Here is a 21876-nt window from a genome sequence, read left to right as displayed (position 1 = left end):
TCAAACTCTGTACCCATGAGCTACCACATAGGCAGCAATGTACTTAACATCGAATGCGTGATAAGAGACCTTGGAAGCCAGGTGGACAGTAGTCTCTCCTTTGATAGTCACATCATCACAGTAGTTAGGAAGTCCTTCTATGTGGCACACCTCATCATAAAAGGGTTTTCATCCAGGAAAAAAGAGGTCATCGTTCCCCTCTACTCAACACTCATTAGACCCATTATAGAGTACAACGCCCCTTTTGGAATGTACCTCACAAGACATCTGCAGCAGCTGGAAAGGCCACAGAAGTACCTCACAAAGAGGATTACTGGACTCAAACAAATGCCCTACACTGACCGCCTCAAAAAACTCCAGCTTTACTCCGTAGCATATCGCCTACTCCGAGGTGATCTCTGCCTAACATATAAAGCTGTGTCAAACCCAGAGCTGTTGGACATGCTACACCTAAAGAAATCCCAATCCCTCTGAGCTACACACTCTAGGGACCTAAACCTTGTCACCACAATAAACAGGACATGCTGGAGGGATAGATTCCTATCCCAGAGACTTCCCATACTCTGGAACAGGCTACCCATCTATGTCAAGCAAAGTTCTTCATTAGCACTCTTCAAGAAAAATCTTGATGAGTGGATGGGAAATAGGAAATACACCCCGGGGATCACTTTGGTGTCTCTGCTCGACAGTGGCACAGGAAAATAACTTTCTTGGGTGGCGTAAGCCAGGGAACCTTGTTGGCTAGGCTTACGTAGGCCTTTGGGCTGATAGCCTAGTACCTACCTATGAACCTATGAACCTATAATGTTAAATAAATCAGCAAAATGTGGAACACGTACATGTATAACTTTATACGTTTGATGAATGAAAGTGATTTAGTGTTAGTTAGATATTATTTTAAAAAATTCTTAACACTAAATGTGAGACAGACCCTTTCCCTTGTAGAACATGTTCTTTTAAGACTCAAAGTGAGGAACATTCCTCATAATACACCTGAAAGGTATGTACTGATCCATGTTCTTTGGGTCTCATCCTTGGTTTCTTGTTTTGCTGACGGCCAAGTGAGCTTGTTTGGCTGTAAATAAGTTTGGCGGCATGAAGTCTACAAGTTTAATGTAAAAATATTAACTATGAATTCATTTTTAATTTAACTTGTTTGGTGCAGGTATAAGGATGTGACGGCACGGTTTTGGGCTACAATACTTTGTGCAGATCAGTAGTCTATGAACTATTAACTAGCTGCTTCCAGCATGCAGGGTTTGATTCCACAGCATTCATTTACCTAGTATGTATGTATCAGATAGCTGCTAATTGGGGATTCATTATACGCTATTTAACGAGTCTATATTACCAAATCAAAACGTGAGATAACCAAACACCTAAACATCGACACATTCAGATCGAACTACCAAAACGACAAATGGCCACTTCAGTGAATTTTTTTCCCAGGGGAAAAAATTGCTTGGTTGACCAAAATCCAAACAAACTGTCAAACCCTATGAAAGTGGGGAGCTTTGCCACCCACACTCTCAGATGTGGGGGGTTGCCCCCCCAATTAAGTATACCAACTCCAAGATAGTTCTACAATGGAGAAAAGGGCAAGTTCCCTACTACGGCCATGCAATTTTTTTCTCCTGGGAAAAAATTCACTGAAGTGGCCATTTGTAGTTTTGGTAGATCTATCTTAATGTGTCAGTGTTTAGGTGATCAGTTATTTCACATTTCAATTTGATAATATAGACCTTATTTAATTATGAATGCCAGCATGTCTCTTGTAGTTTAATAAGCTGCCAGTGGGTTTCAGTGTTTTTGCTGTAAAATGTTTAATAAAAGATTTAAACTGCATCCAAATCTCTGTGATCATTGCAAAGTAAAAGAGTGAAATAGTATGCACATTGACAGGTTTAACAATGATTTTATAGAAATTGTGGGAGGGAAGGTCAATTAATGGGATACTGATATGATTTTACCATGATCGTGCTCTGTCTGCGAGTAACCTACAGAAAGTTGTAGAAAATCTTCCTGTGACAATCCTCTTCAGATGCATCCCACTTCATCTGGTGCTCCTTCATATGGTAATCGATTGCCCCGTGACTCCTTCCCTTGATGTGCAACGTCAGCTTCACTTTCGTACAGATCTCTTTACTTTACTGCATCCATGTTTCCTTTTTATACCTTTCAAATATCTCTGGGTTTTGTTCTTTATATGTTTGCACTTCCTCTGTCATTTTTGTTGTCAGGTAGCAGAAAATTCTTTCATCTTTGTAATGTTTTTCTTAAATCTGTCATATTAGTGAATATACATTTTTATTTGAAGCTTTAGACAGTTTTTCTTTTGTAAGTATTTTTCTTTCCACTAAATTTCTCTTCATCTTTAAACATCTTCCATCAGGAAGTTCTGAGATTCACGTGTGATAGTAATAATATAGAATTGCTTCCTTATCTTCAATAGTCCAATTTGTCATCTCTGCGGCTGTTTTTTTAGCCTGTCAGTTTTTTTAAGTGGATTACTTCTGCCTTCTGCAACATGGGGGACATCTTCACCCTGAGCCTGATCTAACCCTGTTGTAGGCATGAATATTGAGGATTATACAATGACCTTCCCATTAATATTCCAAAACATGCACCCTGGTTGGCCAGCGTGACCATTGTAAATCCCACAATATACCAAAGGAAAAAGGTCCGGTTGCCCAAATGTTTTTCTGTTAGTATAAGGTGTCCAAAACTTTTTTTTAATAAAAAAAAAAAAAAAAAAAAAAACGGAGCAATGGAGACTTTCTTTTCTCCATTGCTTCATTTTCAAAGCATTGATGTACTGAGTATGTGTAGGAACACAATTCCCATACACATGTGCAGTACATCAACACAAGGAAGCAGTATACCACCACTTGGGGTAAAACAGCAATGCACCATTATACAAAGACATTATTTAAGAAAAGTAAGTATTTTGTTTCTTAAATAATGTCATTGTATAATAGCAATAACTGATTCCGTGGTTGTGGTATATTGAAGATTTACCCACGTTTGGCTTTATTTAATCACTCAGGTTTCACCCTCATGATTAAACCACACCAACCATGGGTAAATCTTCAATATACCACATCACGTCATTGGTTACTGCTTAATTCTACACCACCTATTTTTCCAGTCCATATACAAAGCGTGAGCACTTTTTTTATGCGGGATCTGTGTACCCAGCAGTCATTTTTATTATTTAACCGACCATTTTCCATGGTACATACTACATAAAATTCAGTCTATATACCAGTGTCATCTTGGTGAGATTTGTGAAAACAGGGTCCTCCAAGTGAATTGGACACATCCATCCCTCCCTAAAGATATGCTCAAAACTGTCTCGCCTCCAGCTATCACACAAGATAACTTTGTATGCTTCAAAACCTAAAAATACTGCATCAATGGGTTCTGACCAAATCCCTGAATGTATCTTAAAGTGCATGAAGCATGATTTAGCCACACGCCTAACAACATTATTCACTCTTAGCCTCCATAAAGACTTTATACCAAGTGAATGGATAAAGGAAAACCTTCCACGGTCCCAGGCAATTACAGACCAATGAATCTGACCAGACTCATATGCAAAGCCATGGAAAGACTTATCATGAAACATATCAATAAGGACACAGGGAACCTCCAAACACTGGACCTGTCACAACTTGGTTTCATCAAGGGAATGTCATTCTTACTCAGCCTGGTGGATTGTTTTTTAAAATCTCACCAAAGCAATGGATGAAGGCAAAACAGTACATACTGCATACCTTGACCTAGTCAAAGCCCCACTTAGGCATAATAGAATAAGCCCCATGTTGCCCAGTGGGTTGTCAACTGGCTGGCAGATAAGATGCAGGAAATCAAACCAGGGGAAGTTACCTCCACAGAGACAAGCCACAGGTGGAATTCCCTAAGGTTCTGTGCTTGGACCTCTTTTGTTTGGCAACTACTTTTCTGAAGTAAAAGTAAATACCAATGAGCTCTAGCTTTCTATGTTGGAGATGACTGCAAGCTAGGAGCAGTCATTGAATCCACAAATAACTTAGCCATCCTCCAGGAAGGTCTGTCCCAAATAAATAACTAGTGCAAAAATCATGGACTGAAACAAAATCCTAAAAAATGTATTGTTATATCCTTTGGGAAGTCATCAACATGTATCCCAGGGAACTATCAGATTGATAATATGCCTGTAAGAGTTAACCTAGTTGTTTGGGACTTGAGAAAGTATGTGGACAGTGACCTAACTTTTGACCAACATATGTCCATGTCTGTAAGAAAGTCCTTCTATATTGCACAGCTTATAAACAAAGGGATTTTGTCTAGATTTAAGAATGTCATTGCTGCCCCTTTACTCAGCCCTCATTAGGTCAGTCATTCAGTATAATTCCCTGTTTGACATCCATCTGTCTAGACATATGCAACTACTGGAAATCCCACTGAGTTACCTTACTAAAAGGATACAAGGCCTAAGCAGCATGTCCTACATCGAATGACTTAAGGCCCTGTTATTACACTTGATATCCTACAGAATGCTGAGAGATGGTCTGTGTCTGACATATAAAGCATCCTGATGCCCAAGACCGTAACTTAAGGCCGTTATTACACTTGATGTCCTACAGAATGCTGAGAGATGGTCTGTGTCTGGTATATAAAGCATCCTGATGCCCAAGATCGTGACTTAAGGCCCTGTTATTACACTTGATGTTCTACAGAATGCTGAGAGATGGTCTGTGTCTGTCATATAAAGCATCCTGATGCCCAAGACCGTGACTTAAGGCCCTGTTATTACACTTGATAACCTACAGAATGATGAGAGATGGTCTGTGTCTGACATATAAAGCATCCTGATGCCCAAGATCATGACTTAAGGCCCTGTTATTACACTTGATGTCCTACAGAATGCTGAGAGAATGTCTTTGTCTGGCATATAAAGCATCCTGATGCCCAAGATCGTGACTTAAGGCCCTGTTATTACACTTGATGTTCTACAGAATGCTGAGAGATGGTCTGTGTCTGGCACATAAAGCATCCTGATGCTCAAGACTGTGACTTAAGGCCCTGTTATTGCACTTGATGTCCTACAGAATGCTGAGAGATGGTCTGTGTCTGGCATATAAAGCATCCTGATGCCCAAGACCGTGACTTAAGGCCCTGTTATTACACTTGATATCCTACAGAATGCTGAGAGATGGTCTGTGTCTGGCACATAAAGCATCCTGATGCCCAAGACCGTAACTTAAGGCCCTGTTATTACACTTGATGTCCTACAGAATGATGAGAGATGGTCTGTGTCTGGCACATAAAGCATCCTGATGCCCAAGACCATGACTTAAGGCCCTGTTATTACACTTGATATCCTACAGAATGCTGAGAGAATGTCTTTGTCTGGCATATAAAGCATCCTGATGCCCAAGATCGTGACTTAAGGCCCTGTTATTACACTTGATGTTCTACAGAATGCTGAGAGATGGTCTGTGTCTGGCACACAAAGCATCCTGATGCTCAAGACTGTGACTTAAGGCCCTGTTATTGCACTTGATGTCCTACAGAATGCTGAGAGACGGTCTGTGTCTGGCATATAAAGCATCCTGATGCCCAAGACCGTGACTTAAGGCCCTGTTATTACACTTGATATCCTACAGAATGCTGAGAGATGGTCTGTGTCTGGCACATAAAGCATCCTGATGCCCAAGACCGTAACTTAAGGCCCTGTTATTACACTTGATGTCCTAAAGAATGATGAGAGATGGTCTGTGTCTGGCACATAAAGCATCCTGATGCCCAAGACCATGACTTAAGGCCCTGTTATTACACTTTATATCCTACAGAATGCTGAGAGATGGTCTGTGTCTATCATATAAAGCATCCCGATGCCCAAGACCAATGGATTTACTGCTCATCAACAAGTTAAACGGTATTAGAGATACTTAGTCTGAGGATCTAATTCTCATCTGTAACATAAACAGAATGGTTTGGAAGAACATTTATATCTGTCAGAGGATACCACTGCTCTGGAATAGACTTCCCATCCACATTGATCACGGCTTACCCCTGTCCATATTCAAGTGCAACATGGATCTATGAATGGGAAACAGAAAATGTACCCCAGGATTGCCCCTGTGCTACTAACAGGGAGAGGCAGCTCCTAAATGCTTTATCTCATGCAGGGGCCCTCACATTATCTATGGAATGATTCAAGTTATTATCATTATGGGTAAGATATAATTATCGACCATGGGATGGTTAATATCAGTGGGGCAGCCACAGTGGTGCAGTGGTTAGCATTGTTGCCTCACAGCAAGAGGTTCTCCGGTTGGATCCTTGGCTGGGGTGCCTTCTGTGCGGAGTCTGCATGTCCTCCCTGTGGTCACGTGGGCTTCCTCCAGGTGCTCCAAAAGACATGCAGTAGGTGGATTGGACACTCTAAATTGGCCCTAGTTGTGAGTGCATGTGTGTGTGTATCTTCTGTGGAAGGTTGGGCGCCGGGCTGGCAACTCGACACTGTAAAATTCCACTGCCAGTCATGAGTAGACAGGTGATCCACTGTGGCGACCCCTAACTGGGAAAAGCTGAAAGAAGAAGAAGAAGGATGGTTAATGCCAGTCTCTAACCAAATGGTATAAGTTAATTTAAGCATAAAAAGGTAAGCTGGCTAGGCAAGGGCAGCTAGCTTACTACTTACTCATGAACCTATGAAGGTACTCATCAAGACTTGAGGATGGATTCAGTTCCAGCAATACGTCTACTTTTCTTACTGATTTCATCTCTTCATTCAGACCCCATTTGTGTATAGTTTCCAGATACATACACATTACTTGAAATACTGCCTTATTAGTGCCTATACAGTGGAAAAACATTCTTAGTATTTCAAGAGTCCAGTTTGTGTACTATGTCCCCTAGCATCTTACAGGCGTTCATTACCACCCGTTAACATTTCAAAGCACGGTTCAGCCTGGAACAACTTACTACTTCAAACATTATTTTTTCTCTTCTATCTTGCCTAAAGGGCAGTACCACACAGAAAAAAAGCTTTTCATCATATATTTTGTTTTCTATGAAGCAGTAATGCCTCTACATTACACTAATTCATTAGTGTTATTATGTAGTGTTTTAGTCTCCAAATATGGATGAAAGAGTTCTGCCCCATTAACATGGTTGTTTTATAACTAAAGCCTCTTCTTCACACATTCCATTCAGCGTCTTCATCATACAACATAAAAGAAGTTACAAAAATGTTGATCTTATCTCTCCACTGCTTTACAATGAATCAGAGTATAAAAGATAAGTCCAGATAAAATATAGATCTATGAGACTCTCTCTCTCTCTCTCTCTCTCTCTCTCTGATACCTTCTCCGTGGGAGGAATAAAGATGCCTTGATGAAGTTTCCAGTGGTTTATTCAGCTAAGCAGGTAGATGGATGATTGTTCTTGTTATAAACAACAACAATTAGAACAAGAACACTCGTCCATCTACCTACTTAACTGAATAAATGGGTTCCTATTACCAGATCGATGTTTAGGTTAGTGAATACCTAAACGTCGATCTGGTAATAGCGAAAGCAAAAAACTGAGAAAGGCCAAATTAATGCAGGGGAAAGAATTCCCTTGGCTGTTATGCAGATTTTGCCCCTTTCCCCACTGTAGAGTGATCTTAGAGTTGGTATATTTAGTTAGGGAAGATGTGGGGGTAAAGCCCCCCACTTCATTTTGGGTTAATGTTTTTTTTTTTTTGCAGCTGAGAGAATTCATTCCCTACATTAAATCGACTGTTCGCTGTTTTAAGTTTTTGATAGTACCACATTGACATTTAGGTATTCACTAACGTAAAGATTCGATCAGGTAATATAGACACGAATAAACTACTGGAAACTTCAACAAGGTACCTTTATCCACAGGGAGGGTGTCAGAGGGTATCAGAAAGAGAGATTCTCCTAGATCTGCTAGCTAAAGTTATTTTATGTTTCAAGGTGAGCAATATGCTTGGAGTTCTACATAATGAAGGCCTCACTGCATTCAATGATGGATCTGATAAAGGTACAGTATAACACTAGGATGACTTTCTTGGATCTTGATGAAATTTCTTTGGAAATTAACTGGGCCAAACTGAAGGACTTTCTAAACTTGGTGGAACAGTTGCCCATATAAATATCCAGGTCTCTTATGAACACGTCTTGTTTAAGAGGTGTGCCATTTATATTGCATGAGGTGTGAGCAGCTTTTTGGATGAAGACTACTATACTGCACTTTTTTGCATTCACTTTAAAACTGTTTTTGGTACATCAGCTATATGAATGTTCCAGCCATTGCTGGAGCTGTTTGTGTTTGTGACAGTCATTAGCAAACATGGCCAACAGCACTCTGGGAAATTAGCATTAATGTCTGCAAAAAGAGAGGACCTACAACCGAATCCTGTAACACCCCGCTAGTTACAATCTTATATTCAGAGACAGCACCAGTACTTTACATAACCCAGGATTTATTGATAGCTAATTTGCAGTCCAATAGACAACATAGGGATTTACGTTATGTTTCCTAATTTTTCAAAAACTCCATTATGGGGGAGTGCCATATGCCTTGGTCAGGTTGAAATTATCAGCATGTGCTGAGTGTCCACCATCCAGGGTATCTGTAATATCATCAAAGAAGTTTGCTACATTCCGAAGCACAGGATCTGCCCTTTACAAAACTCAACTGAGTGAGTTCTAGATCAATTGAGCTGGCTATGTCTGCACAAATGAGCTCTGCTATGATACATTCCCTGACTTTGCATATAAAGTTCGTAATGCTGACTGACCTTTAATTACTTGGGAATGTAGAGGGGCCACACTTGTGCATGAGAATCACCGTGGTTCATCTCCAAGGATCAGGCACAGACCCTATGGATTTTCTAGGACTGAACAGTTTAAGTCATGTTTTGAGTAGTGCATATTTGGCACTGATGACAATGCAGCCAGGTGGGTTACCTGATTCGATACAACCATTACATTTACCTTTGATCAAGATTTAAGACTTATTCCAAGATGATTTAAAGGGAGACAAAACTTTTAGGGATAGTGTGGCCAACAACGTGTGTAGGTGGGAGAATGGGGTTTATGTCAGATTGTTGAATTTTCAGAAACTTGAAATTCATATGGTTGAGAGCTGATATTCAAGTTACAAAAACCTGAAACATTTCTGTGGAGATCGCATAATAGTGGAGGTCATGGAGAGATTGCATGATAGTGGAGATCATGGAGAGATCGCATGATAGTGGACATCGTGGAATTTACTCTTTTCCCAGTATAGTCTCGGAGTTAGTTTATATAATTTTCAGGGGGTGTGGGGGATGTAGGGGGTTTGTCCCCTGCAAAAGTATAAATTTTGATGTTTTTTTGGTTGTTTTGTTTCATTCAAGTTTTAGGAAACTCGAACATATGGTCTGAACCATATGAATTTCGAGTTTCCAAAAGCTCAATAATCCTAAATCTGAATAAAGATAGCACTAGGGTTGTCTTAGGTTCATAGGTTCATAGGTTCATACTAGGCTATCTGCCCTGGGGCAATTATAAGCCTAGCCCGATTCTGTATGACTTACGCCACCCCTTGATTTGAGTATACTGTGCCCTTTTTAAGGTTTAGTTTACTGTGCCTCTGTCTAATAGTGACACGGGAGTAATCCCTGGGACAAACCTACGATCCCCCATCCACTTATCGAGATTCTTCTTGAAGAGATTCAGTGAGGTGCTCTGCCTCACATGAACTGGAATTCTATTCCAGAGCGAAGGGAGCCTCTGGGTTATGAACCTGTCCCTCCAGCAAGTTCTATTTATTTCTGTGCTGAGGTTCAAGTCCCTCAAGCATGTGGCTCTAAGGGATTTAGATTTACTGAGGTGGAGCATGTCCATTAATTCTGGATTTGACATAGCTTTGTATGTCAGGCATAGATCGCCTTGAAGTAGGCGGTATGCAACTGAGTAGAGCTGGAGTTTTTTAACTGAGCAGCATATGGCATCTGTTTGAGACCCTTGATTCTCTTGGTGAGATACTTTTGGGGTCTTTCTAATTGCTGCAGGTGTCGGGTAAGGTACATCCCAAAAGGGGCATTGTATTCTATGATGGGCCTGAAGAGGGATGAATAAAGGGGCACAATTACCTCTCTTGATCTAGATGTGAAACCCTTCCTGATGAGGTGGGCCTATGTAGAAGGTCTTTCTAACCACTTTGGCAATGTGGTTTTCATAGGAGAGATTGCTATCAACTTGGGTCCCCAGGTCCCTAATAACTTTCTCTGTACTTAATGGGTTTCCGCCTATGTGGTAATTTGTGGGCACATTGTTTTTGCCAAAGGGTATGACTATACATTTTTTGGCATTTAGCTTTAAACCATGGCGCTGGCACCATTTATCTGTCTCTGTGAGACCTTTTTGAAGGATGTTTGTGTCAGCTGGAGAGTTGATTATGGTGCCCAGTTTGCAGTCGTCTGTGAACTTGGTGAGCCATAGTCCTCACACGTTTGCCTGTACCTCGGAAAAGTATATACCGAACAAGAGTGGTCCCAGCACAGAACCCTGTGGGACACCACTTGTGACTGGTTTTGAGTCTGACATGGCTCCAGCAACTCTCACTCTGTGGGTTCTGTCTTTGAGCCAGTTTGCGACCCATCTTGTGACATAGGGGGTTATATTTAAGCTGAATAGCTTATCTATGATGCCCGAGTAGGGTATTGTGTCAAATGCCTTTGCAAGGTCCAGATAGGCTGTGTGGACTACCTTCCCTTCATCTATGGCTTTGGTGACTGTTTCAAAGAAGTCAACCAGGTTCAAAAGGCAGGATCTACCCTTGACAAAGCCGAACTGGGTAGGATCTAGTGTCTGTAGGTCCCCAATGTCTTTGTTTATGAGCTCCATGATGATCCTCTCCATAGCCTTGCAGACTAAGCTAGTCAGGCTTATGGGGCGCTAGTTTCCAGGGTCCGTAGAGGCTCCACCTTTGTGGAGTGGGACCACTGTTGCTGTATGCCATTCTGTGGGCACATATCCTGTAGTGAGGCTGAGATTGTATAGTTGTTTTATTTGAGGGATTAGTTCCTCTTGTAGTTCATGTAGGATGCAACCTGGGATGCCATTTGGTCCCATGGAAGCAGTGTTTTTTGCTTTGGAGAGGGCAGCCTTCACCTTAGCATCTGAGATGTTTGGGAGGCATCCCTCTGCCGGGATAGATACTTGCTCTTTTGGGGGGGGGGGAGTTTGCACTGAACCTGTCTGCCAGGATATTGGCGGTCTGTGGGTTCAGTGTATTTTTTGTCATTTAGAATCAACTGAGAACAAGTCTGGGAGTTGCATCCCAGGTTTCTAACATAACTGAAAAAAGCCTTATGATTGTCTTTGGTGTCCCGTGCAATTTTTCTCTCGAAGCTGGCCTTGGAGGATTTTATGAGGGATCGTAATTTTTTGCTAGTACTGATCAGAGATGCCTTCCCTATTAGGGATTTTGCTCTGTCATGTAGTAGCTTCCTCCTTCTGTTGTACAGTTTATTTATGGCAGGGGTCCACCAGACTGGATGCCTGCCTTTGGATGATTGGGTCTTGGTTTTGTTTGGGATAGCATGATCCATGCATTCCTGGAGATGTCCGTAGAATGCATTTATATAGGATTCTGCAGTTTTGGCTGTAGTTTCCACTGGCCCTGGGGCCTTGAAGGATTCCACTTCGGTTTTGAGAAGTGAGAAGTTCGCTTTTGAGAAGTTTTTCACTGTGGTTTTCTGGGCTGGGGGCGGGGTCGGGATGTGGACATCCAGTGAAATCAATTTATGGTCTGATCTTACCAATGAGGGATATACTTCTGGTGTGGAGCATAGAGTCCCCATGTTGGTAATGATCAGGTCTAGTATGTTGTCCCCTCTTGTGGGAGTGGTGACTAGTTGTTCCATAGCATTTGAGTTTATAATTTCCAGGAATCTTTGGGCTAAGGTGCTGGGGCTTGAGTAGTGCTCCCAGTCAATGTTTGGGTAATTGAAGTTGCCCAATATAATGGTGTTCAGAGAGATCTTCATGTTCTCCAATGTTTTCAGGAAAGCCGAATGGGATTCATGACTTTGAGAGGGTGGTCTGTAGGATGCTATAAACTGAAAAGCAGTCTTGCCCACTGTTAGTTGCACATGGATGGTCTCCGATACTTCGTGCAATGCCACTAACCTGGAGGTGTGGATATCCTTGATAAATATGGAAACTCCCCCCTCCTTTTGTGGTTCGGTCCGGGTTTTGGGGCCGAAAAGCATGATACGAGGTATAGCCTGGTTGTGCTGGGGTGCTCTCTGGAGCCTTGAACCAGGTTTCTGTCACTGCACAGATATCGATGTTCTCCATACTGAGGAGAGCTTGAAAAGTGCATCTTGAGGTTAAGACTTCTGGCATTTAGCAGCATTACCCTTAGTTTCTTGTTCCTTGTGCTGTCTATGGGGGTGGGTTTGACTTTTGAGCCTTGCCTAAAAAAGGCACTATGGGGGTGGCAAGAGCCTTTGCCAATATCCGAAAGCCCAGTGGTGACAGGTGCAAGCCGTCCCTAGCGAAGCAACGTGGCTTGTCGAGCATGTCATCCCAGGCTGACAGACACTGGATCCCCTTTGAATAACACCAACATTTTAGCCAATTGTTAAAATCGATCATTTTGTCTTTGTACTGTGGCATCATTCTAGGTGAGGGTAAGATGCTGCTCAAGGTCAGGGTCATACCAGCCTGAGCTACATGATCAGAGAGCTCCTCTATGTCTATTTTCATGTAGTCCAGGTAGGTACGTCTCAGGTCATTCACACCAGCATGTACAATGACTGAGTCATATTTGTATTTGCTTTGGAGTGACCTGAGTGCTTGCATTATGTGTCTGATCCTAGCACCCGACAGGCAGCTCACCATGGCCTTCTCTTTATTCAGCCTGGTGAGCGGGACATCAGTGTGTCTGACAATAGAGTCACCTATAACAAGAGTATCAGGTGTGTTATTCAGCCTTAAGGGCTGTGGCTGCTTGGCAAACTGACTTTGTGGGTTATGTGTTGTGTGTGTTTTGTTTTGAGGTAGCATTTGCTTGGATATCTGCTTTGGAGGTCTCTGTTGCTTAGGTAGATTTTTATTTAGAGCCTCCGAGTATGTTTTTGTGTATTTATGTGTTTGGTTCGCTGATGTGGTGGGACTATGTGATACTGGAATTGTGTTGTGTGAGGTTACCTTCTCCTGACTGGTTACACCAGTTTTGAGATGAGAGAGCTCAGCCTCCAGTTTGGCTAAATAGTTGCATCTCTCACATATATTTGAACCTGTTTGGAGGAGGAGAGGGTTGTCCGTGTACATGAGACAGTTGTAACATTGCCTCAAAATTCCCAGATTCACCAGCTGGACTGGAGAGGAAACCATTGACTGACCTTTGGACATGCTAGAGTAACAGGGAAACTGAATTTAAGACGGACCAATAGAGGACAGGGTAATCATAGAGAGTATAAGAGTAAGTAGCGCTTATGGTTTAATAGTGCTAACTTGTAGGATAACTTAAATGGACCAGTGAAGGGCCTTAGAATGAGAATATGGTGTTTAAATTGAGAGATAGAGCAGTTCTAAGGGAAAAAGTGAAGAGCAGACTTTGTGGAGCCAGGAATAGTTTAAACCCAATTAGGCGGCGCTGCACGATGTTGCGCTATGCGCATAAACACGCAAAACCGCGCAAAAGAGGGTTTTAAGAGAGGAAGATGAAGGAGTTTTGGAACTGACACAAAATGGCCAATAAAACTACAGTTTCAAGTCAGTAACCACTCCCACAGGGGAAGGCAGGCTGCTCAATGTTTTTCACTGCCACTGATCAACAGAGAGACTTTCCTTTAGCCCAAGCAAAAAATGGCCTCACAGAAACTTACAAACAGTTTAAGAACAGCAAGGCTGTAACTGAACTTTTTTAAATCTCAGAAAAGTGGGAAAAAAGCAAGATTTTTTTGTTTTTTCAGAGATAGCAGAGGTTAACAAGTATCAACAAGTTATAACAGTGCAGTAAATGACACCACACAAGAGTGCTAGGCCAAAGACAGATAAAATGCAAGTTTTGAGAAAAAAACGATTTTAAAAATAAGTGCAAACAGGAAATTCAGTAAACAGCTCTAGGTTGTTTATATATTAGCCATAATCCTGAGAGCATGATGTTTGATATTATTATGGATATTATTATATTATTAATAATAATATATTATTATATATTATAATGGATGAGATAGTCCATTGTTCGACATTATTTCTTAATTTCATGACATAACTGAAAAAAGGATTTGTAGCCTCGTGTTGGTCTTTGTGGTAACATTAAGATCATATTTGCGTTACATTTTTGAATATCATTGTCAGGTTCTTTGTTATCATGTTTCAGTCTGGTCTTGAGATAGGGAATGGAGGTTTGTTACAACTTTTTGTTATTTTTCCTTCTTTGTTATACAATTTATTAATATGTGAGTTCAACCCGAAAAGTTTATTCCTTTGATGGCCATTGGGTTTAGGATTGAGATTTGATTTATTATTTATTATTTATTATTTATATTATTTATTGGCATTTGTTGACCATGAAAGTCCACTGTGTCAAAACCCAGTTTCAGTGGAGGCCCGGGGAGAAAAGCTCCACAGATAATCAAATATTGTTCAGAACAAATACAAAGTGAAAGAGATATGCATACATTAGCATAGGGTGGAGAGTAATGGTCTATAGTTAATACATAATTATCAGACTGCATGGATACATAATAACATACTTTCAATCACAAGACAGTAATCATAATCATTAGTAAATTGCACGTATCGTAGGTGGGAGAAACAGTCACATACAGAAGGAAGAGAATAATATGACAGGGTTAAAGAGTAGGATCGGAGTCGTTAAGTGTGTGAAGTTAAGGGGGCTTACACTGGATTTCATAGGTACGGCTGCGATTATTTAAGTAGTGGGCTTTTAGTGCAGCTTTAAAGGCTATTAGGGAGTGAAGCTGACTAATTTATGAGAGGAGATTATTCCATAGTTGGCAATGTTGTAGGAATATAGGCATTGTCCTGCTCTTTTCCTGGGTTTAACTACATTTAAAACTGTCCCTTCTGAAGACCGAAGGGTTCTAGTTGGGGTGTATGTTTGTAAGATAGACCGGAGTGCAGGACAGCTATCAGGTTTGAAAATTAGCCTATGAGCAAGTGTTAACTGAATATAATACAGTGGTGAAATTCAAGCCAGGACAGGTTTGAGATAGCTTTGCAGTGGTGTGAGCGGTTGGGCATGTTAGAGGTGAATTTTGCTATCTTGTAGCTTATTACTGTGGGATGCATGGAGGTTGCTGAAAATGGGGCTTCCATATAAGAGGGGTGGAATAAACAAAGTGTTTGCTAATTTTATCTTAGTTTGTTTATCTAGGTAGAGTTTATGTCAGTATAGTTTTCCAAGTTTGAAATGTATTTTCTTTACTGTATTGAGAATGAGTTGCTCAAAAGAGTGTTTGTTATCAATAGTGATTCCTAAAAGTTTTGCAGATAGCACCTGTTCTATTTCTGTATTGTTCAGTGAAATAATCTTGAGTTCTGCAGCTGGAGGTTTTGATGAAAATAGTAACAATTTAGTTTTGGAGGGGTTCAGCATTAAATGAGCATCATTCAGCCAGGTTTTTATGGATGTGAATGCATCATGGGTGGTCTTCTGGAGGTTAGCGAAATTGTTGGAGGATGAGATGATACTTGAATCATCCGCATATTGAATTAATATGCTTTGTTGGGAGGCTTTCTTAAGATCATTAATGAATATATTAAAAAGCAGCCGTCCTAAAATGGGCCTTTGTGGGACTCCTGTGTTATTTGCCAGATACTCTGATCGTTGGTTTTGCCATCTAACTGATTGTTGTCTGTCATTTAGGTAGGAGGAAAACCACGTTAATACGCTTACAGAGCATCCAAGTTTTTCTAAATATTGTAATAACTTAGGGTGTGATACTGTGTCAAAAGCCTTTGATAGGTCTAACAGGAGTACTAAATATTGTAATAACTTAGGGTGTGATACTGTGTCACAAGCCTTTGATAGGTCTAACAGGAGTACTAAATATTGTAATAACTTAGGGTGTGATACTGTGTCGAAAGCCTTTGATAGGTCTAACAGGAGTACTAAATATTGTAATAACTTAGGGTGTGATACTGTGTCAAAAGCCTTTGATAGGTCTAACAGGAGTACTAAATATTGTAATAACTTAGGGTGTGATACTGTGTCAAAAGCCTTTGATAGGTCTAACAGGAGTACTAAATATTGTAATAACTTAGGGTGTGATACTGTGTCAAAAGCCTTTGATAGGTCGAACAGGAGTACTAAATATTGTAATAACTTAGGGTGTGATACTGTGTCAAAAGCCTTTGATAGGTCTAACAGGAGTACGGAAGTTGATAGGCCAGCATCAAGAGCTTTATTCACGGTATCAGTGAAGGAGAGTAAAGCTGTGGTTGTGCTATCACCGGGGAGGAAATCATGTTGAGTAGGATCTAGGAGGTTGTTGTTAATGAGGTTATTTAGTAGTTGGGATTGTATGCATTTTTCAAGGATTTTTGAGCGGGAAGAGAATGGAGATTGGCCGGTAATTTGAGAGATCATGTGCATTATTACCTTTGTGTAGTGGAGTTATAATGGACTTTTTCCACAGTTGGGAGACACAAGATTCAGAGATTGAATGATTAATAACACTTACAGGGTAAGTTATAGCTCTGGCCGCAAGTTGTATGTATTCAGGTGGTAAGTTATCAGTGGACAGTGAGAAGGGCTTTAGTTTGGTTAGTAATTTTAGAATTAGAGATGTAGGTACTGGTTGTAGTGAGAAAGGAGGATTGGGTGGGTTATTGTTTGAGGAAACCATAGTGTATATAGGGGTAGATATGGGGTCTATTTGTGTGGTATTTTGGGAGTGAGGATTGCTTTTTGTAGATGAATCCTTAACCAGTTTTTGAATGGTGTCAATGAAATGGGTGTTAAATACTTGTGCTATCTGGTGAAGGTCTTTGTCGGGAGAGGATGATGGATTTTGAATGTTACCAGAATTAAGCAGGGAGGATACAGATTTCCATAATTTTTTTTGATTATTACTTTGGAAGGATAGTTGTGAGGAGAAATAGGTTTTCTTATCAGGTATGATAAGTTTTTTTGCAGTATTTCAAAGTTGTTTATAATTTTGTTTATTTGCTTGAATTCTACTTTTTTTCCATATTTTCCAGACTTTGTCTCTAGACAGGAGAGTTTGCTTAGTTTGTGTTGCTAGCCAGGAGGCAAGGTAGGTTTTATTCATTTTCTACGAAGAGGTGCTTAGCTATTTAATGCGCTAAGAAAGAAGTCATTGAGATAATTTACAGTGTCATCCAGAGGCAGTGTTTTTATTGGGGTCCAGCTTTGAGCTTATAGGGTATTGATAAATATGTTTTAATCAAAGTGGGAAAGGTTCCTTGTAGATTTGTGTTTGTGAGGTTTGGGGATTTGTATTTGGGTTCTATGGGTGTAACCAGGTAGGTGGACACGTGTTTGGGAGGATGCCAGTGTTGGAGTAGTAGTGGGAGTGAAATGCTAGAATCCAATCTAATGTAGATTCTGCTTAGGTATTTAAAGCATGTGTAGGCTCTGTGATAAGTCGTGTGAAAATATGGAGGTTAATGCTGGTAGCAGGAGCTTTGGAGATTAGGTTTTGACAATTAATATTAGTGGCTCCTTGAATAATAGTTTCTTGGGAGATATTTTGGTTAATCCAACATAGGAAGTCTTCCAAATGGGGGGTGTTTATTAGGATTTATATGAAGGGATGTTATTATGATTTCCATACTATGGAAAGTGGGGACAGGTTTAGGATGAATATTTATTGTTAAAGAGTCTCAATAAATTAAGGCTACACCTCCACCTTTTTATGTGGTCTGTCACTGTGAAGAATGTTGTAACCAGGTGGAAGGATTGTGGTGTCAGATATATGTGTTTTAAGCCACGTTTCAGATATTGCTACTATGTCTGGTGGATGGTGACAAAGCCAAGACTAGAATTCAGTAATTTTGTTGCAGTGGCTTCATGCATTAATTGTTACAAAATATAAATAATGGGTTTTAGAGGAATGAGTGTTTTTTGGCAAATTATTTGGACCAGGATTGGGGTGGACATCTCCACGCTGAGTTAATGCTAGGAGAAGATGTACCTCGGGATTCAATAAAGCTTTTTGTCTGTGTTAGAATAGTGCAGCAGTTTTTGCATGGAATATGACGCTGAGCGATCCAGTAAACAAGGCTGGGGGTGTGCAAGAGCCTGCTATCACTATTTTGGCACGGACACCACTGAATAATGCTAATTACCTCATTTTCTGGTGAAAACAATGCAAATGAGGTAAATTAGTGATTCAGTAAGCAGGCAGGCATCTGTGTCAGAACAGTGTCCACTGCAGAAATGTATTCAGTTACTGACCCTGTACATTTCTGCAAAAATGAAAACAGGGGCATGGCAGCTCAAAGTAAAGCATGTATTATAATCATTAGGCATGCCAATGGCCAAATAGATGGCCATTGGCATGGAAAACAGTTGCAAAATTATAAAAATCAAAGTTTTTTTTTGCCAATTTTGGCCATTTAAGTGTAACGCAGCAGCGCGCAAAAGAGATTGTGTCAAAAATTTTAAAAAAGTGAAAAGATAAACCCCAGGATTCATGAACCTTGCACCAGGTGCAGGCGTAGCGTCGGCAATCTAATGCCAAATATGGCCGCCGAGAGATTCAGGTACGGGCTGTTTCCATGTGCACTAAAAGCATACGCCACAGCTGCCCAGCTCCTGGGGCATGTATGCTAATTACCCCATGCACAGCAGTGTAGAATGCAAATGAAGGTATATAGCGATTCATGAAGTGGTGCAGGCATAGCGTAAGCATGCAGAAATGTAAACCGAAAAAACGGTTTACATTTTTTCAAACATAAAATCGGAGCCATGACAAAGGACCAAACTTACGTATTATACTGTTAATATATGCCAATGGCTAAATATATAGCCATTGGCATAAAAAAACATGCACAACACATAAAAAAGAACATTTAATGTCATGGCCACACTAACGCAAAGTAAAATTGCAGTGCATTGGTGCACAAACGGGATCACAATAAAAATATATTTATATGTAATAAAACTGCAATGTAACACATTTCATGAATTCCCCATAATAATCAATGGCACGCATGCTACACCACAACCATGGAGCAAGGGTTGCTAAGGGTCTGTAACAGTGTTCTGCGCAGTAACTAGGAATAAGTAGTCAATGCCATGCAAATGAGACAAGTAATACCAAATCGCAAAATCCCCGTCGGTGTAAGGATGTACTTCACAGCATAGCAGTACAACACAGAGGTGTGGCCTGGAGATAAAGATGACATCAAGAGAGGGATGCACCACCTTAGCTGTAAGCACATTGGACATTGCCAATCCGGGTTGCCTGTTGCTAAGCAAAGCCGCGGGATAGGGATGTGGAAGTAGCCATAGCTTTGCTTAGCTGAGAGCACACAAGATAACTGAAAGTGCATGTGAACATGGATGAAAACGCACTTGAAACCCGGTAAACGGCTGTGAGCAGCGTGCACCACAGCTGAAACAGGAAGGATATGGGAACACAATTAGGAAATGCTGCAGCATGCTAATTGGAGTACAAATGAGTAATTAACACCTAGGAACCCACAGTGGGCCATTGACAACAGCTAACAAGGCTGCTAGCAGCTACTTGCAGAACAGGAAAGGGGAGGTGCCGTACTGCAAAGAAAAGAGAACTGTCACAGCAGAACAAAGAAAACTTGCAGTAGATCAGCTACATAACACATTTCGCTACACAATCCTGGGTTGGGAAAGTACCAAACAAGAAAGCTGGCAGCTGGATGCATGCCTGACAATGGGAGGGAAATCGGGTGGAAAACTGAAGTAAAGGGCAATAGATGAATCATGGTAGCCAAGTGTAATTCAATACCAAAGGCCCCACAATAGCAGTACCTGCTCTAAAACCCATAATAAAGATACCCTGCAGCTGGAATTGCACATACACACCCAATTACACCAGCAGCATCCATTGCACAATAGTATAAAGTGTGAAAGCACCTCACACACACTTATGTATTCCCAGACACTCTGCACCATTGGTGTATACAGACTGGGAACTTTTAATATGTACATGTTAGGGGCTGCCATAGCTTTGATTCACCAGCATGTGTTGGAGACTGACAGTGGTGTGGAGGATGATGCTAACAACCATCTCAGGCAATGGAGGAGGAGAAGAGTGTTCAGACCCAGGGTAACCTGCCAGGGGGTACATGATCTGGAGATAGTAGAGCATTACAGGGTGGACAGAAACACCATACAGCAACTTGATGAGCTGTGCTGGCCACGCCTCAGAGCCAGAAATAACAGAGGGGAACTCATCCCAGTGGACACAAAGGTATGTGTAAGCTTGAGAATACTAGCCACAGGTACCTTTCAAAGGCCAACTGGGGATATCATGGGGATCTCACAGGCATCAGCATCCAAGGTACTCCACCAGTTCCTGTATGCCATGTTACCACATGCCAATGAGCACATATACTTTCCCCGAATGCAGGAGAAGTTGGCCAGCAATATGCGTCTCTTCCACTGTGTGGCAGACTACCCGAAGGTACTCGGTTCTATAGACTGCACGCACATACACATCAAGACACCACCAGATGAGCAGGGTAGGTGCTACATAAACCACAAGGGATACCCCTCCATCAACTGCCAGTTCGTGTGCAATGCCCAGGGCATTATCATGGATGTGTGTGTTGGCAGCCCTGGAAGCTAGTGGGGGATGCTGGATATGCACTGGAACCGTGGATGATGACTCGACTCCCATCAGAAAGGAACACACAGCCATGCAAGAATGACACAATGAGGCACATGCAGAAACCAGAATTATCATAGAGCATGTGTTTGGGATGCTGAAATCATGGTTTCATTGCTTGGACATATCTGGTGGAACCTTGCAGTACTCTTCAGGCATGTGTACCCACATCTTCATAGTATGTGCCATGCTACACAATATGATCCTGCACAAACAGCTGCAGCAGGGACAGAATGGTGAAGGCCCTCACAGCCCACCACCATTGCCAAGGGCCCCACAGGCACAGGGGGACTCAGACCATGAACACCCTGGTTTAGCCCCATTAGGCAGACGGAGGCGTGCCCAGTATGCCCATGCCTTGGCAAAGAGGGAACGTATAGCACACTCACTAACAGTGTAGGCACCTAGGGACTGACACCTTTCTCCTCCTGCACACACAGCAAACATGGATGGCACACACACACGACCGCCTGTAAATTGTCATGTATAGGTGGTCTACTGTGTGCATCCTACATAGACAGCCCTTAACTATTGTACACACAACTGCCATTGGCACAAGGTAAGTCAATACCTGAACAGTAAATTAAGCTATCAGCATGTGTCGATACTGTATGTATAGGTTCATAGGTACATAGGTAGGTACATGGCTAACTGCCTGAGGCCATTCATAAGCCTAGCCAAAATGTGTCTGCTGTTGCCACCCCATTGACTAACTAACTGTCCCTCTGTGGAGCAGAGCCAGTTGTGGGATCCCTGGGGTGTATAAACTGTTCACCACCCACTCTGCAAGGATTCCCTGGAGTGTTAGTGAGGGGCTCTCTATAATGTAATCGGGGATGTAGTTCCAAATCATGGGGAGTACCCGTGACAGGAATCTGTCACTCCAGCATCTCCCAGTTATGGTTGTGGCAACGTGTAGCTCATTACAGTGTGTGGCTCACTGTGACATGGATTCCCATAGGTGGAGCATATCCATTAAGCCTGACTTGGACATGGCTTTGTTGGCC

Source organism: Protopterus annectens, chromosome 6.part0 (genome assembly GCF_019279795.1).
Source record: "Protopterus annectens isolate FY-2018-M chromosome 6.part0, PAN1.0, whole genome shotgun sequence".
Taxonomy (NCBI): domain Eukaryota; kingdom Metazoa; phylum Chordata; order Ceratodontiformes; family Protopteridae; genus Protopterus; species Protopterus annectens.
This window is presented reverse-complemented; position numbering follows the sequence as displayed.